This window comes from Haliaeetus leucocephalus, unplaced genomic scaffold, assembly GCF_000737465.1.
Source record: "Haliaeetus leucocephalus isolate CR32 unplaced genomic scaffold, Haliaeetus_leucocephalus-4.0 Scaffold229, whole genome shotgun sequence".
Taxonomy (NCBI): domain Eukaryota; kingdom Metazoa; phylum Chordata; class Aves; order Accipitriformes; family Accipitridae; genus Haliaeetus; species Haliaeetus leucocephalus.
Window position 1 is genome coordinate 1,389,294 of NW_010972665.1, and position 18,979 is coordinate 1,408,272.

The window sequence follows — 18,979 nt, forward strand, 5'->3', positions numbered from 1 at the left end:
AGGGGAGAAACAAGAGAAAAAGTTTGACCAGCAGCACACAGCAGCATGACAGATTGTAAATAATGCTTTTGCCTTTTAGTTCTTCACAAGCTTTTCTGAATGTCTGAAAATAAAGTCTAATGAAACTGCTAGAATAACTGCGTAGATTTACACAGAAACTGAAGGACCAAAATTAACAAATGGAAAATGTAGTAAAGCCACCTGAAACACAGTCCTCAGCAGTGCCTGTTCCCTACACCTGACTCCCTTCTCCAGGACCCAGACACATCTCTCTCCTCATGGTGTCCTGTCACAGCATCCCGTAGCTGAATACTCCACAGCACACCACAAACATTTATCAAAGCATGTTTCAACTCAAATTACATGTGCAGGGGTGGATTTGGTGGGATAAATAGCATTCCTCCACATTTCACACATGAATTAATGAAGGTGTAAAGCTGTGGGCAGACATCAACAGGAACATGGGTGAGGGAGGGGTGCCAGGCAGCCCAGGCAAGCTGGGGAGATGCTATTCAGGCAAAACAATGGTGTGCAACTGCGATGCCTCACTGTGACTGTCACTGCCTGCATCACCTGCCTGTCACAGCAGTTCTTGTTCATGAACCATGAGGTAGAGGAATGAAGGAATTTGCCCAACATTGCAGTCAGACTCTGACAGAGCTGGTATCAGAACCGGACACTGATTCAGAGCTCCCTTCTCTAAACATTAGACCACATGCTTTCTTTATTACCACCTACAAAATACACAACAGTACACTGTACAACACATGCCATAGTACCCCAGAACATGTCTGATCGGAAGCGTGGGGACATTTTATGCCAAAGCCCACATGCATGTCAATGGTTAGCAGGATCTGTTCATCAATAACCTGCATCTCAGATGCATCAGAATAATGGCTAAGAGACTGAAAAGCCTGTCTGAAAAAGAAAATAGAACATGAGTGAAAAAAGAGAAAAATAAGCAGATGGTTCTATGTTAAACCAGGATAGACAAGCATTAGGAAAAATAGAATGCCTAAGTTTACCCAGGCCAATAGCAAAAACCAGCAAGAAATTGTTGCTAAATTTATTTTAGATAAAATTTCAGAACAGCAAACACACACAAGAACATTCCCACCAGCAAAGAATTACAGAAGCAGGTGATTTTGACTTTAAGTCTGTGGATGAGAAAACACAACTGTAATAGTTTAACAGACAAATTTCATGCAGAACATTTGGAGACAGTAACTGCAGTCATGGTTTCCTGGCCAGCCTGGGTCTGACACACATTTTATCATTATTGGAGAACTTTAATGGATGGGTTTTGCACCTCATAACAGCCATTCAGTGTACTACTTGCTGTTAGGACTTGCACTATAGCTCATTAGAGTTACAAGAGTTACAACAATGAGCTCTGAATTGAGATTTTTGTGGCATGAGTGATTCTGGGCTTCAAATTGCAGAATTTGGCTATCTTAGAAGATGACCACCTTGAAACCAGGGCTACGGATAAACATTCAGAAATCAGGAGAGCTGGCTCTCTCAACACAAGATTTTTTTTTTAATCATAAGGTTTTGCTTTCTTTTTCAGATAACCTCATAAACGATACATTTTGAATCTTTATTATATTTCATTTTTTCTTCAATGGTTCAGAGCTTTTAGAAATCACATTTTCATGCTTTCCTCTGAAAATTTCTTCTGTTGCTTTCCAGAAAAATAATAATCCTGCACTATGACACCTCAGTACTGTCACAAAAATAATTCTTCCTTTTTTCTTTTCCAAGCACGTTGAGGGAGGTTGGAAAGGAGAAAAAGACCACATTTAGTCATCTGAAGTACTTAATAAATCATTTTAAATGCCTTAAAAACATCAAAAACTAATAAACTAATTTAAATTTGACCATCTGAGCCTAAGCCATCCAATTTTTATCTCAGGTTTAAAATACCACATATATACAATCTTAAAGCATTGATGAAAGAAGAGGAAGACAAAAAGGAATTCTGAGAGCACCCACATTGCTCAGATACTGTTTGCAGGTGGGATCAGCTGTAGAGATACCCACATTTGAAAGTCACAGAATTTTTGTAGATGCTTTACTCAATCATTCAACAATCTCTTACTGCCACTGAGCTTTTTACTGCTTACCAGCATGCTGCTCAGGAGGGGAAATAAAATACCAGTGTCTAATGTTCCAGACAGAAACCATGACAATATATAAACAAAATGCTGAATTTAAATTCTAGTGCAGACTGATTAGATTGAAAGACAAGTTAGAGTGAAATGATGTCAGGTTCAGTGAACCAAGTGTAAAGGTCTTTATGATTACATTGTCATTTTTGCCTCAGTTGCAGGCATCAGCATCTACATTGGATTACAACACCTGAGAATTTAAATACAATCATACATTTCTAATGAAAAAACAGCACATGTGAGTAATACAGCTCCATATTAACTTAATTACATCTTGCAATTACAATTACAGCAGCACTGCTACTGGGATGAAATTATTGTGACTGAGCCTCTCCATACTCTATGCAGGCCTTTCATGGGGGCCTCATGCGGCCTCGCCTGAACTTGCACTAGAAAATCAGTGACAAAGACCAGAATGTGAACTCTGACCAGGTATAAGGACAGGGCTTTCATTGTCCTGAGTTGGCTCAGAAAAAGAACAAACAGAATTTAATTTCTGTGTAGAATATTGAGGTTGAAGCTGGACCCAAAAATAAGTGAAGGCATCTTCCCTCAGAGAAAATGGATAGCCACTGTACTCTATGGGAAATACACATTAGGGATCACTCCAAACTCACAATGATGATGTCCCTTAAGGCCAAGAAGGACCAACTGAACTAAACCCACAGTACTCTTCTGCTGTTCCTATGCTTCTTGACAAGAGGGAGCTGGAATTCCTATCTTGGAGTACCTAGAAAGACAGCATGGCATAAGCAAGGACAGTCTTTCTAGTTACCCGCCTTGACAGCATCCCAGCAACATGGTACACACTGCAGGGCTTGCTTCAGAACACTGCTTTCCCTTTTCAAATATTTTCCTTTGCTCTTAGCAACAGAGATTTTACAGATAGGCATGCTGGCATTACGAACTTCACACAGACAGAACATCGTTGTCCTTTTACATTAACTTTGCAAGCTTGTCTTACCCAACTTAGTGTCAGCACCCATCAGAATCACAGACCTGAAAGGCTGCACTGGAGTAATCAAACGCAGTTCTAGTGACAGCAGTTTGCTGAAATCCAGATCAAAACTCTATTTCTAATCTTGCCTGGCTTAAGGCTGAATTTAAAGTAAACCAGCACAAATAATGTATCACTGCCTCATCCACTTCTTAAAAGAAAGCAGCAACAATGTGGGGAAGAGCTGAGGCTGTAAAGACTCAAGATTCTCCTCTTGCATTTTGCATTCTCCTCAATGTCTTCTCATGGTTGTGCTCTCTCGCATAGAGAAGCACTGGGAGATACGTTCCCCATGGTATTTATAAACCAACAGCTTCTGCAAAGAAGCAGCACCCTACTGCACTAAGGCTGTGCAACCTTCTCAACTATGGAAACAACATGTGAGTTACCTGTGGCTTTACTGATGACACAGTACTCGTGTCATCTGCAGTTCATCAGTGAGGACAGTGAGCACAAGTTCTTGCTCCAAAAGAACAAATCCCTAAAAGCAGGGAGATAATGCGTTCCAATACCCTCCAATAGCTACTCCAAAGGCAGCAGAGGACTTACAATACACAGTTAAAACAGCTACCATTTATCCTGCACAAAGTATAAAAACATACAAATCACACACAAAAACAGCCCATCACAAAGCACTGGTAGAATACTTCATAATCCCGAACAACATCTAATGGGAAATGCTTTCAGATATATGACTTAGTTTAAGAAAAAAAAATCTAATTTTTATACCTCTCAAGCTTCTCAGGGAATCAAATCAATTAAATTGGCTAGCTACATTCAAGCAATTGAAAAACATTTCCCAGAAGACATACATAGTATTAACAAGATACATAGAGTTAAGTAAGAGAGAAGGAGGAGTCTAGAGTTTGTTTTCTGTCTGGAACTGAAGGACAGGGCGTGACATCTTATTTCCTAGGGTGGGAGAACAACCCTGGTCTGTACTGCCAGACAGATTCTGCTTAGCAGCCTTCCCAGCCCTTCCTTCCACATCAGCCCTGTGCATCTCCCTTGCCCCAGTCACACACTTATATAAATGGTGACCCTTTATCAAAGTCAGCTTTTATATAAAGCAAGACACAGTGGCATGATTAGGACCTGATAAAATGAAAAACAAAACCCTCCTGCACAAAGAAATGGAATGATTCCCGGAAGCCAGAGTAATTGCTAATCATGAACAGCCACAAAAAAAAGAGATGTTTTCTGAACTCCTCCATGTTCACTGGCACAGAAATTGTGAAGCTATCTGCACAGCTGGTGAGGGAAAAAGAGCTGCAACTCAAGAGATTTTTCACTTATAGCAAACAGCGGCAGCCCAGCCAATTTCATACAAAAAGATTTGTTCAATATATTTAGTTAATATTTACTACCATAAATAATATCTTGCTTATCAGTCTAATTTATATAACATTGACTTCCATGGTAAACCACATAAAAAATGACTTTACCAGTTCTGTGCCTTCTTTTTTTTTTTAATTCCTAAAGGCCTGAAAACTGTTTAAAAAGAGAGAGAGAGGGGTGTTTGGGACTTTTTTTGCCACTTGTTCTTTTCATTTAAAATATCAGTTGTCTAATTCTATGGTTTCCTTAGATGTCCTAGATCTAGACTTGAAGCTCCTTCAGACATATATCTGAGCAAGCTGTTACATTCTGGCAAACAACAACTTTTCTCCCAAACATTTATTCAGGTGTTCAAAAGCTTGGAAGTTTTCTTTGTTTGTTTTAAACTTTTAAGCTATCAAAATAAAAATACCTCTTCCCTGGACAGTTAGTCAGCTTTCATTCTTATAATATCCCTGATATAATTCTACCAGATCATCAATTATGCATACACTCTGGAAGAAAATACTGAAAAAAAGGGAAAAAAAAAAAACCAACAAGATATTCTTTTCACATACAGAAGAAAACCAGAGGTAGAAAACAGAGGGACCCTTTGGGCCTTTTTTATACATAACAGGAGGAAAAAAAAAAACCACAATAGATCACAAGTGTACTTTTTCTCTTTTAGAGATTACTTAATGATGGCTTGCAAAAGTCCTCAGAAGGACATTAAATATTTCATTCATTTAGTTCATCCACTAAATATGGAGGGGTTACAGAAATTAACAACCCTCTGCTTAAGGACAACCATCTAGCAGGCAGTTAGCTGCTCTGCAATCATTGAATCGAATTTTTAGATTTAAAATTATATTTTCTTATGAAATATTAAAGTGTCAGGAAGGGAAATTACCACAAGATTTGCACAACAAAGTAAATTTCTTTGGATTAAAAAACACTTTAAAATCTAGAAAGGTTTTTTTAGATTAAGGAGGGATAACAATTGCTCCATAAGAGTCCAGCTGACAGGAGTACGTGTGCTGAATCTCTTGTTCCTTTGGCTAACTGTATTTGTTTTCTCTTTCCTCGTGCTCCTTTGTTTTTGTGGTTCCAGCTTTCCTAATTTGGTCATCCAAAAGTTAACCACGGACTAGTTGTGTAGAGTCCTTCTATAGTAAATGGAGTTGGGATTATTCATTGTTCAGAGTAACCAGAGAACACTACAGCAAATTAAGAAGAAACCCACACATTTTATCACTCTGCTGTTCCTTGTCCATGGCCTGTTCTTAAGATTGTCCTCTTATTCTGGTTGGGACAGCACAGAGCACAAGAATCTCCTGGTCCACACCTGGGACTCGCAGCCACAAGAGCCCAACTCCCAGCAGGGAGACTGCCCACCTTATTTTCACAGTCACAGTGAACTTTGTGTACAGCCCTTCTCTCAACATGTGTGATACATGCTATGCCAGCAGCTGCCACAACAACAACAACAAAAAATAGTTAATTCTGCCACATCCACATCCCTGCTTGATTCTGAGTTGGCCCTTAAAAAAAAAAAAAAAGCCAGATGCAAACTGATAGACCAAATACCTTTTAAGTCGCAGGCTGGCCATCCTTAATAATGCTAATAAAAATGGGGTAAACTTACATGGGTACTTCCGAAGGGCTCAAGTGTGTAATGCACACGCAAGGATGCGAATGCTGTGGCATACTGAGTGAACTCAGCATCACCCAGTCTGAAATTCAGGAAACAGTAGTTCTTCTATAGGAACCATTAGGGACCTTGGGAAGATCTATGGCATGTGTTAACTTTATTTGACATGTAAGGTGTCCGGGCTATAAAATGGCTTGGGGAAAGTGACACTCTCATTTTAGTTCTTTTAATGTCCAGAGTATCCAGTGAATTCAATTATGTGTGATTACTGAATTATTAGTGATTGAATAGCTGCTCCTCTATCACACTGTGTTATCTGCCTCCGAGTACCCCTGTGCTACCATTGTTCTCCGAGCATAAACAACAGTCTTCTACCCTTGACCACGCCAGGACACCTTTTTCATGTGTTCTCTGTTGCATCCAACTACAGAAGAAATTTTTCTCAGTCAGACTCAGATCTGGCCTCAGGCCAGGCTTCAAATACTTCAGCTATGCTTTGGGTTCAGGTCTCAGCATGAGGCATCAGCACTGTACCCAGCCAGGGTTACAATGCAGCTCTTCAAGTCAGTGGGTATTATAGCATGTAGCAGACATACAGAATGGCTTAATGGAAACAGAAGCCCTCAGTGGGAAATTATAGCTTTTACAGGAATATATGGTCCACAACCACTCAGTGGCTATAAAAGTGTTTATCGCAACATTTCATGGAGGGGAAAACAAAACAGAATTCAAAGATAACATGCACTGCTTCTGAAAATCTTGTGACTAGCAGACTTGCACAAAACACTGACCAAATAGAAAACGTAGAAAGCTCCAGTATTTAGAGTGGAAGCTTATGGTAGTGAAGATGATTAAGTCAACTGCAACAATGATTTTTTTTTTCCCCACAAAGATAGCATCTCACATATCTATTGTGCTTTCCACTCGTAATGACTCAAAGTCACTCCCATAAACCACACATGGTGAAAGTTCCTGCACTCACTACAGGGAGCACAGACACTTCTGGGGTAGGTTACAACAGATGCTTGGAACTGTGCTTCTAGGGCATATTCAAAATGAGATATTGCCAGAGTTAATGTCTCCGTACACTTGCAAAGTGCCAGGCAGAGATGGTCAGACCTTTTGCTCACATTTTCTCTTGAGTCCACTAACTACTTGCCGTGGATGGTATCACAATCAGCACGCAGCTAGCAGGACTGCCTTGCACTGAGCCATCAAGATTGCTTCCTGCATCACTTATGTTTTCATGTAAATTCAAACAGTGGATGTGGACAGAACACCCCTCTCCTGCCCAAAAATCACCTTGAGCACTAGCACAAATAAACCAAGGTTCTTACTGCACAGTAGAAGGCAACCCTGACTAGCTGGCAAAAATCCTCCATCCACATCATAGACAGGAGAGTGGAAGCATAAATGAACATTGTGTAATTTACCCGTCACCCCGCTCTGTATCAGTAACAGAGCTGGAAATAGAAACCTCCCCTATTAGACACCACATCAAGAGGCATGACAGGTGCTTCACAGAGCCCTGTTCCAAAGCATGTGTCAAATAGAACGTGGGCAAATAGAACAGGGAGGCAAGAACGGGTGCTGAGACAGGCTCAAGTTAAGCTTGCTGGTGAATGCTCTCGCCTGCATCTACCCTGTATGCAGTCACCCGCTTGCAGGAGATGAATTTTTATCATTCAGTCTGCACCTATTTGATGACAAGAAGAGACAACATAACAGTGTCTCGCTTCTAATAGAGCCTTAATAATGAAAGGCAGTGATCCCAAGGCTCTTTATTCAAGGAAAATGGTCTTCATTTCAGTAGGAGTCTTCCCAAATACAAAATCAATTGCATTCTCAGACTTGGCCTTGGTTTACTAAGCCATTAGAAAGAGAATTAATTAATTAATTCTGAATTAATACAAGGACAGACCATGGTTTGGCAGGATGCCAAGTAAAGCAGACTTTTCACAGGATTAAGCTTTGCCTGAGAAGCTAATTGTCAACCAGAGGCTAATTCAGCATCAAGGAGTCACCTATGATAAGGAGGTCTGTGACACCCAGCAGCTCAAGCAGTGAGGATTTCTTGTCACTCATTGCTACAAGGCAAACAGAGGCTCTGGGGTGTCCTTGTGCTCTGGACTCATGAAGGACTTATGTTGCCAGGTGGCTGAATTCTTGTCTTAGCTGATGTGCCAGAGAAGCAGCACGGTATTTTTGAAGGTCATGAGTCTATATAAAATTATTATGGTTGATTTTTTTTTTAAATTCAACTGCTAGATTTCATTTGAAAAAACTTCATTGAATTGACTTATATGAGTATATAACCTGGAAGGGATCCAATCGCTGAGCAGTGAGCCTCTATCCACTAACAGTGGTTTTGCTTTAGCTCATGTAGCAGGGAATGCACTAAAGCACATGGGTCTTAACTAAAGTCTGTAATCAGCCTGAAATTCCCACAGACTTCTCCCATCTTCATCACAAAGGTGGGACACCTGGTAGCCTACTGCTGCTACAGTACTGCAAACTACTAGTAGAGAGATAAAACCTATGACAGACAGGCATGAAATCATTTATCATAAAATTTTAGTCTTCCTGTAAAAGAAAATAAACTATCTATGTAGAAACATCCATCATATCTCTTGGCCAAGGGCTTATGAGCTTTTATAATCGAACAAGGGCATATCATGAGTTAGTCACAGGATTTCACAGGGCTGAACTACAAGCCTTTATGAAGTAAATTAGATCATATTGTTTTTTTAAAAAATCACAACACAGTACTTCACCTAAGAAGGCAGCAGGACAATGTTTGAGGAGAAATGTCACATTCAATAAAAAAAGAAAACCCAACCCAGTTCCAGTGACAACCAAAAAGTACATTAAAATGTTGATGTAAACAAGTTAAGATTGGGGAAATTTCCAACAGCTCTGCTTTGGGAGGGAGAGGTAGAGATGCCCACATTGTCTTCTCTTACTGCACTGTGAGCTGGTAATACCTTTAGCGCTCTCCAGAGCTCCGCTATCAACTCTCTTTGAGCAATCTGTACAAGCCCTAGACCACCAGGAAACACTGAACCACTCATGACTGGACCTTCCCTGTGGGCTGGCCTCTGGAAGTTGCCAACCTCACCTCTTCACAGCAGGGAATCTCTGCAGCAGTGCGGAGAATCACAGGGCAAACAGGGTGGTGTTCAACAGGAGTTTTAGGCATCTGCTGTGAATCATGCCAACTGCTGTATCACAGTAAGGGGCTATTCCATCCATTGAGTCTAAAGCATTCCTCAAAAGTAACAACAAACTACAATGCTGTTGCCGTATTTCCACATTCTCTCTCACTCTCCATTAATCCCAGGCCAACTTATTTAAATTTAAAAACCAAATGGGAGAAATTATTTAACATCCTGTCCTGACAACTTAGCTCAAAACCTTCCTGGATTAATTTAGTTCACCGAAGCCAATGAGATCGTATCCATCAACTCCAATAAGTACGGATCAGATCTTGGGTCCCTTGCGCTGGCAAGGGCTGGAACACAGCTAACAGTTATAGTCTGATGAAGCACGAGTCACAAAATACCACAGTTCACACTGCGTCTGAGCTCTAGTGAGTGCAGTATCAGCAGCAGAACATTCGTTTGGGTCAACACAATGAGCGCGTGCCTGGTGGGCACAAATACGCACATCTGAGTGCGCTCATAGCTTGTTTCTTCTAGTAAAAACCAATGCAAGATGGCAAGAAAGAACAAAAGTGAAGGCTGTGAGATGGCAAAGGGTTGTTGTCCTCTCTTTAATGAGGCCTCACAACATAGCAGGTGATTCCCCAGAGGCCAACTCCCAAGAGAACATTAATACTATAACCCCCCCTCCAAGGGAGGAGATGAGGGGAGATGTTGAGGTGCTTCTACTCCTGCCAGCAATGTGATTGCAAAACAAGAAACTTGGGTTCTTTTTAAACAAAATTCCACCCAAAGAGAAACAGACATACAAAATATGTAGATTGAGGAAAAAGACTTACTGGCAGGAGTGCCACTAGTTAAAGCCAGCTGCAGGGAGAAGGAACACCTCTGCCTCATTCATTTCCTGCACTGAACAGCATGATTTTATGTGGAACATCTGACTGCTAAGTCCATCCCACTTTCCACCCTTCAGAGCTAAATAACAGGATTCCCTTCTGTCCCTCCATGGCTTCTAACCCAAGAATCTCCAGCTAATTTACTTGCTTGATAAACCCTTTTTCTTACGAGTTCTTACTGTTTGATTTTAGCACCAAGACACAGACTAGCATTTTTACAGATCACAACTATCATATGAAGATACATGCATCACATTTCTCAGCTAATTAGAAATAAAACATGAGCAACATGACTTAAGTCTAATAATCAGTCAACTCAGTGTCATAGGCACGAAGACTGATGGCCAGTCATTTGCCCTATTCATACCCATTTGTTATACAATGGGGCACGATGACCTCGGAATTTTAATAGGAAACAGTCTCTGGGGGGTTTGTTTCAGTTTTCTAAGTATAAATAATTTTTAAGAAAACAAGCATAGCTTTCTGATTAAAATATTGATACCATTCTTAGAACAGTGTTCCAGAGACCACCTAGCAAACTGAAGCAATAAATTATATATATTTTAAGAACACTTTTATTAAAACTTACTGTTAATAAGTACACCCAGTCTTGAAGATCTCTTCTATCATGAGTATCAGTCTTACAGTCAGTAAGGCAGCCACCTCTCTGTGAAGATGTTAAGTTTCTTTTCTTTTTAAGTATTTTCAGGCATTTTTTTCTATGGATAATGTATTTCATGATTGAATGAGCATTGTGTTATTTATGGAAGTCTTCACAGAGGAAGTCTCACAAAGCTATGCAGACTGCTATGAAAGAGAGGTTAGAAAGTCTGTGGGTTTTCTACTGCTAGCTTTGTCTCATACCTATCTGAGGCAGGAGAGGACTCACTACCAAATATGCAAACTGTCCAGTGATTCCACATCACAGACCAAAGCCGAGCTACAAAGCCAAGGAAAGGAAAAGGCAACAGCCCACCAGGCCCCATCTCATTCCTCACACTAGGTTCCATGTCAACAGCACTACACCCCATTGCCTCTCTGTCCTCTTCCTAGTCCTCCCACTCCCAGTCTTCTCACTTACTTAGCCAAAGAGCACGTTGGGTCAATGTGGTCTCTGGCATATTTGCACAAGGCCTATTGTTATGAGGACTTTGATCTTAGTTGGTGCCAGTGCTGTTTGAATCCATGCAATAAAATAGAACCTGCTGCAAAAAAACGTCAAGAAGGATAATACATTGTATTATAGCACTGCCATATGTGTAACTAAGCACCGCTTTTAGGAAAACCACAACACAATTTGTACAGGCTTTTGAAACATCTAGAAGTTAGAACAGCAAGGAAAGACTGTACAAGTATTTTGTTGATGTGCTCAAGATGCTAAAGTCATATCCAAGTGCCGTCGTCGTCTGAGGAAACCACAATTTCCAGGTTTGTGGTCTCAGATGCTATGATTTTTCATACATTTGTATAGTTGGCTGTAAAGACTCCTAAGTCACAAATATGCTAAGAGATGATGCCTAATAATATGGCGAGGTAGGACACAAACCATGTATTCTTCACGAATGTGTGCCTATCCTAGTCTTACAGCACCATGCTACCCTTGCTTAGCACATCTCACCTTCTAGAAAGCAAACTTTCTGCCACGTGGATTTGCATTTATTCTACATTCATGTAACTTCTTGCATAAGGGGAGCACAAATTGCTGGACACATAAATGTACAACAAATCTAAAAAAAAAAAAACCAAACAAAATTATTTGGTTACTTACCCAACAAAACAGATTCAGAGATGTACTGTAGAGAAAGTGAGAAGAAACTGAAGCAAAGATAGAGTGAGGAAACAAATATTTTAACAACCTTTGTTCTTTTTAAATTTTTTATAGGAAGCTATATAAGTTCTTAGCATATATTGTGACTAGTTTTTCTTCTGCTGTTGTAAACTCTTAGGAGAAGAAAAGTATCAATAGGTAAGATAAAAAGACAAAAAATAAAAAGGTATAAAATATTTAGCAGGTTCTTTTAATAATTAATCAGCCTAAGAGCTTTCAGTCTAGCTGTACTGACAGCACAGCCAGACCTTTCAAGAGAAGAAACAAAACTAAATATCTAGCCACCTATTAAAATGTGTTATTTGAGTGCTATTTCTAGCCCTTCATATGTCACACTGCATCAGGAAAAACTGCAATACATAATCATTTTTTCCTGAAGCTGTAACTCTGGAGCATATATAACTCTTAACTGTCGCCCAACATGTTTGTGTATGTGATATGTTCTTTCCCAATTTTGCAGACTTGTGCCCAACAGGTTTCTGAGATTTCTTCTTGAGACACGTTATAGTGGTACGGGGTGCTAAGCAGTAATTCATTGCAATTTTCTTTAGGACACAAGACTTCACCTGATATACAGAATACTATGAGCAGTATCTCTCACACTACATGATGAAAGGTACTCCATTGTAATTAACACAAAGATCTTCTCTAAGGTTTCTGGAGACAGAGGTTGTATCCTCAAAGTTGTCTAGAGCAGTGAATCCACTTACTTCCTGGAAGGAACCTCAGGATGGGCATTCAGTGACCCTGCTGGTATTCCCAGAGAAAGCTTAAACACAGCCAGCACTGTGAGTAGACCCTACACAGTACAGCCTCTAGTCATGCCATCTACCCTTGCAGTGATGATTTCAGGTGGGCAAGATGAGGTGGGAATCATTTGAAAATACCCCACGGTCTCACATTACCTGATACAAGGATTTGCAGCATTTTTAGGCAGCCTGAACTCACACTCAATTCAGTCTCTTTGCTAGGGCAGTACAATATCAGACCCCAGGTGCCAGTGGGTTACCCAGCATCTAGGACCTGGGTCATCCTCCAAGGCACTATGTAGACACCGACAGATCACATTAGTCTTCCCGGCTTTTTCACCCCCTACGAAGCACTGGCTCAGCTGCCTCCTACCATAACCATACAAATCTCAATTCTGAATTAAGCAAAAGACTGCCAACCACACTTCAATATCCACAAGGTGTTTGTGGAGCTCAGTGCTGCATGACTGGCTACTTACTCTCTCAGTACAGCTTACGTTTTGTGACTGGCTTATTCCCAAAACACAAGAATGGTTTTTTCCATGAGGATTAGAGGTACTTCATGTGCAAATAAATTTCACCCAAGTTTTCAGAAAAATAAAGATTTGTAAAATCAACACTTTATTCCACAGAATTCTACAAAATTAGCCAATAAAGGGGAGTTGCAAGTACCACCACTGCAAAGACACGTCTTATTTGAACAACCACCACTTGCAAATAGTTTTCCATGGTATTTAGAGAGCTCATACAGAGCACACCACAAAGAACATGGAGAGTAGGACACAGACCTAGTACAATCTAGTGCTATCCCTTCCTTAATTAACACCAATGATAAATGCATACGTACCTATAAATTCACCTAGACTGGGACAGTTTTGTAAATATATCATTAACTACCATAAATGCTGTATAAGCTTTCAGATTAATTGATCTGAATATTTTTGAGATAACGACAGCTATAATTCCACATTATATTAAATAAGATTCTGTTCCAACGCAGGGCTCATTGCTTTTTCTTAGCTCTTCTAAACTGTGGGCTTGAGCTAAGTGAGGGCTAACGCTACCTTACATGACACTACTGCTATTGACATAGCTGGGAAAAATACCAAGTGCACTCCCTAAATCTGGCCTTTCTCTCTTAGGGCTTCACATGACTAACTGACCTGCTTGACTCGGAAGAACCATGCCTATGATTATAAAAGGCATTTGACTGTGAGGACCATTAGGCTTGGCCTTCCTGCAGGGCACCACTGGTGTCTCTTGTAATGGCAACGCTGCAAGCACTGGAAAGTGGGCTGAAACTCACAAAACTCATAATAATAACTGAACAACTGTTACTTTTGACCTTTAAATGCTAGGATCAATACAGACATAGAAACAAACAAAAATGGACTCATATTCTGTTATCAGCCTCCCTTCCCACACAGTCATCTTCATCCTAATTACGTTCATTCTGCTCCAGGAAAAATATAACTTCTGCTCCTTATGTGAATGAGTGTTGCAGTGTTTATTCAAAACCAGAATAGCCGTCTGGTCTTGGGGTGTATTTCATTCATATTATGTAAATAATTGATTCTTTGAAAGACCAGAATAGCTATAAATCAAACCTGTAGGCAAAACACGTTTTCACACATGCTGCTGTTTCCTGTTCTCCCATTTTGATGGAGGCATTGAAAACCCCCAGCCATTACAGTACTGAATAATCTTCTTTTGGTTCTCAGGATAAAGAGGAAGTGGAATTATTTCAGAAGTCTTCCTAACAAAGAACAATTTTAGCAACAGTTTGCTTTCTAAGATAAGGCCACTCACTCACATTCAAAGTTTTTATTGTTTATGAAGAGGGCAAACTTCAATAAACTGTTACAAGATTGGCTATGGATATAAAAGATAATTTCTTGTAGAAATTGCTTTACCTCTCCACATCTCATTTCCTTCAGCTGTAAAGTGATGGCAGAGTTGCCTGCCTATGCTGGCATCTGTAGATAAGAAACAGATTTAGTGCTACACTATAATTCTGCTGCTAGAGAGAGTTCACACAGGATATGCAACAAACTTGCCTAAAAATCAATCCAGATCATCTCCTCTTACTGTGAATGGGTAGGAAACCCAAATGCCCAGGTTTACATTGTACACATTAGACAGGTGTAAAAGTAAAGGAAGAGAGAGAGAATAAAAGACCGACTGACGTACAGGCATTCACACACCCAAATTTTGATATGAAGTGTCTGATCTGAGAGGCACATCACAAACCAGTTTTTCTACCTAATTATTCTTATCTAATACTATTTGTTTTTCTAAACACATTCCAATGAACAGCATCTATGATGCAGGAATCCAAAATTACATAATCATGCTTCATGATATCTTAGTGAGACCATGAGAAGGCATATATAAAAATGTATTATTCCTTCTAGTATTTAAATAGCATTTCTTTCTGAGATGGCACGTAGCGTCTGTTTTAGCAACACTCAGCAACCACGCACAACAACGTGAATGAGGCATAACTATATCTACTTAGCAGAGTTGTTATGGAGTGGCTGACCGTCACTATCTGAGCTGCAGTTTGGCATGGATCAATTTTCATGCAAAAAGAACTGCGGAGCGCTGAAGAACCCAAGCATGCATGGCATCAGTATGACACCTTCTTTGAAAGACACCTCCAGTAGCACATTTGCCTTTACTGTCGTGCTTGGATAAGCACTGTCTTAGCTGGGTGTGAAGACACGACATCATCACTTCCCAAACCCTCTCCTCTAACTGATCCAAATACCAAGTCAGTCCAAAACCTGCTTATATTGTGGCATGTAGAAGGGTCACACTACAGTTTGCACAGGAACAGAGGCTGAAATCATACTAAAGTCGAAGGTCACATTCATAAATCCCTATTTAGATATACAGACTAAGTGCCAATCCCCCAAGGAAAAGGAAAAAGTGAAGGGAGGCATACGGGTACCGAGTATTGTTGAAAACCCAGGCTTTTGTTAGGCTCCTACTTCAGAAATCTTGAGCAGCAAGTAAAAGCCCTAGCATATTCTTTTACACAATAAAAACAAAGAATAAAACAAGGTACCCATGACTGAGAACTTCAAAGGCCTGAATTAAAAACAATTTTCAAAGAACACTGAACATTATCCATGCTGCCAGTGCATTTCCCAATGCTGAATAAATCCAAAGCAAATATCTCACAAAAAAAGAAAGCTTTTCTGCTGAAAACTTCTTGTCCACTTTTAAAGGTGCAAGCAGTTTCCATAATCTTATAGGTAGCCTCTGCTCTGATACAAATTACGCTAAGCAATGAAAGTGCTGTCCCTGTCTTAACACTTGCACCACAAACAACACACGTTGTACAACCTAATTCCGTAATGCTCATTCACATATATAGCTCCACAGAAGTTAATGGGATTATGGAAGGGATTGAAGACATCAGGATCAGACCAACAGAACCTCTCTGGCTCATTGCAAAGGACTCAGCAAAGAGAGAAAACACAATGATTGTTCATCCATCTTAGGAGATATATACCATAGTCTTTGCTCAAAACAAACCAAACAAAAACATCAACAGCACTGCTTTGGTATCCCCACCTGCCCTGTTCTACAACAGACCACAGAGGCATTTAGTGAAGTTCAGGACCAGAAAACTGAAAAAACACCAAAGAAACATAGAGGAACAGATAATTGACCAGTGTAGCCCTCTGCTGCCATTAAGACAAAGCATTCTGTAGTAGTTTCATCAATGAATTAGCACACTGTATACAGTAACACATCAGAATAAATAAATTCTGTAACCAACATCTGCTGCCATCTCTTAATAGTGACCTGAGTGTCTGCATGCACATGCATGGCCCCAAGTACACACACAAAACACATTCTTAAAAATAGGACATGTAATTTCCATGAAGGTTTAACAAAGGTTTTTCCCCCAGATTCAAGCTTTGCAAAAACAGTAAACTCATAATTCAACATTTGCAGAGTACTTCAAAGTTTCTCTGAGCTCTCCTTCCCCCCCCCCCCCCAAATATTTTCCCTCCCCTACAAACAGAAAACACAAGAAGAGCCCTGTTTATCACATGACCTTCCTTTGGAGGAATCCTTACATTTGTACTCTCTGAATCACTTACATAGTAAAGAAAAAGGAAGCTGCAAATAATATTCACATGGAGCACACAATTCTTACCTTCCTGACTTTTAGGTTAGCCTTCTGGGCATGTGAAATTTATTAGGCACTGTTTCTTTCTTCTTGTACAGCTTAGGCATGAGCTTGTGTGTATGTTTCTGTTTATGACTACAAAAAATCTGATGTATTCCAAAAAAGGCACACTTGCTGTGTTTTGACTGCCTAAATATCACTACTTATATCTTTTTATGGTATTATCAATCAATATTGGCTTTATAGAACAGGATTATCTTTTAAATTAACTATTCCTATTTAAAGATAGTAAGTATACTTACTGAACAAGAAAATGGGAGTGTAAAAGAAATGGGAGTCATTAGGGACACTAATGTGACACATATGTATTTTCTGGATGTGTATATGTGCAGCAGAACCAACATGGTCCAGCCTTTAAAAGTCAGGAGATATAAACTCTGCTAGTAACCTTGAGCAAGCTAAACCTCCCCTTGCTTTCCCATACCTTTTAGGTAGAGAAGCTGTCTGGGACAGATACTGTTTCTTATTATGACATGGTAGCAACAAATACAAGAGAGAACAATCTTTCAGTAGCATAATCCGTAAAAATGAAATATTAATGTACCAAATATTGCCCCAGAACAGCAGCAGTAACAGCAGTACCAGGCAGAATAAAGAAGCAGCAACTACACGTAAGCAAACACTGATCTTTGGGTAGAAGAGTCAAGAGCACGTTCTGCTTAGAACAAATCCTACTAACAATCATCAGGCCTCCACTCTGATCCCCTTGATTTGGGAGCTACGGTGGATACCCATGCGTGGAAGTGTAGCAACCATGGCACTGACACGAGCACAGGGCACTTACTGATTAAAAATCAAACATGGGTAACAGCAGGAGCACAGGCAGTTTTGCTGAAATGAGATCTGCCCAGCAGGGCAGGCATGTCTTTTCTTCATTACCCTAACAGCCTAATAAATAAATAAGAGATGTGTCCATGGTAATCATGCTGGTGATTTTTTTTTTCCCTTCCTTTCCAAGACACCTTAGGAGAGAGGTAGCCATACCAGGGCTGCAGAATCTGATCTGTAAATAAAAAACTGAGACCTAAATGATAGTATTTAATTAAATACTTTCTGTGATAGTATTTAATTAAAACTACTGTGAATTCTCAGACAACCATCTATCATTCATCGGGCACTGGTGATACCTGAAGCTGCTGGCAATTATTTTTCATTCCTGAATTTCTTATGAAGAGACTGCAAGAGGTTTTTACACCTCCGCATAGAAGCACACAAAATAGAAATACTCAGGAACGACAGTGAGACTAACCAGTAGCCTCTTCTCCACTTAAAGACACAACGGTTTCATACCCTGCCATTCCCAGCTTCTGTTTTATCCAAACTACAGCAAGTGTCGGCTTCCTAAAGCACAGTATTCTCAGCATGTCACATGCAGGGCAGCATCCATGCACCGCTGACTTGGTAATTGCATTATCTGCAGCCACTGATGAATGAACAACCGTAATGCATACATCCTGGGTTTAGCTCTCTCGGGACAAGGAGATACAGACTCTCCATACCAGATTCACTCAGTTTGCTGAGTCCAAAGGCACACAGAAAATGCCCGTGTGCATTTCCTCTCATTTTAAAAGCAATGTTGTATTCTGCTCCCCCTTCCCACTGACAGGAAAATGACATTTCTATTTACAAGCATGCGAAACTCATTCCCAAATCTACTTCTCTGCATCTGTGATCGATTTTACCTGCAAAGAACAAGGCTTGAATAAAGGCTTGCAAAAATTGTGGTGTAACACCGACTGCCTCTCCAGATACTAGGAAAAAATAGAGAGGCGCTAATATCCCACAGCATAATGGCCCTTTAAAGAACACCTAGTCCTTATGGGTATAAATAATCGCAAGAATAAAATGGAGCCAAGGCGATTTTCATTGCGGGAGGGGGGGTAGGAATGGACCAGCTGCCAAAGCCCTGGCTATTCCGAAAAGTTAAACGCGCAGAGGAGCTTACCTTGGAGAAGCAGCGGCCGCCTCCGTGCCCGCCGAGACAGGACGCCGCAGCCCCGCT

General features: G+C 40.3%; 1 protein-coding gene across 1 annotated transcript in view; it reads right to left on the reverse strand.

Moving 5' to 3' along the window:
* Window positions 1–18,978, reverse strand: part of SORBS1 (sorbin and SH3 domain containing 1) — a 177,966-nt gene extending 158,988 nt beyond the window's left edge. Inside the window, exon 1 of the mRNA XM_010567739.1 lies at window positions 18,923–18,978. The gene's annotated coding sequence lies outside the window, so the exon portion shown is untranslated. The remainder of the gene's footprint in view (window positions 1–18,922) is intronic.
* Between the last annotated feature and the right edge of the window lies 1 nt (window position 18,979).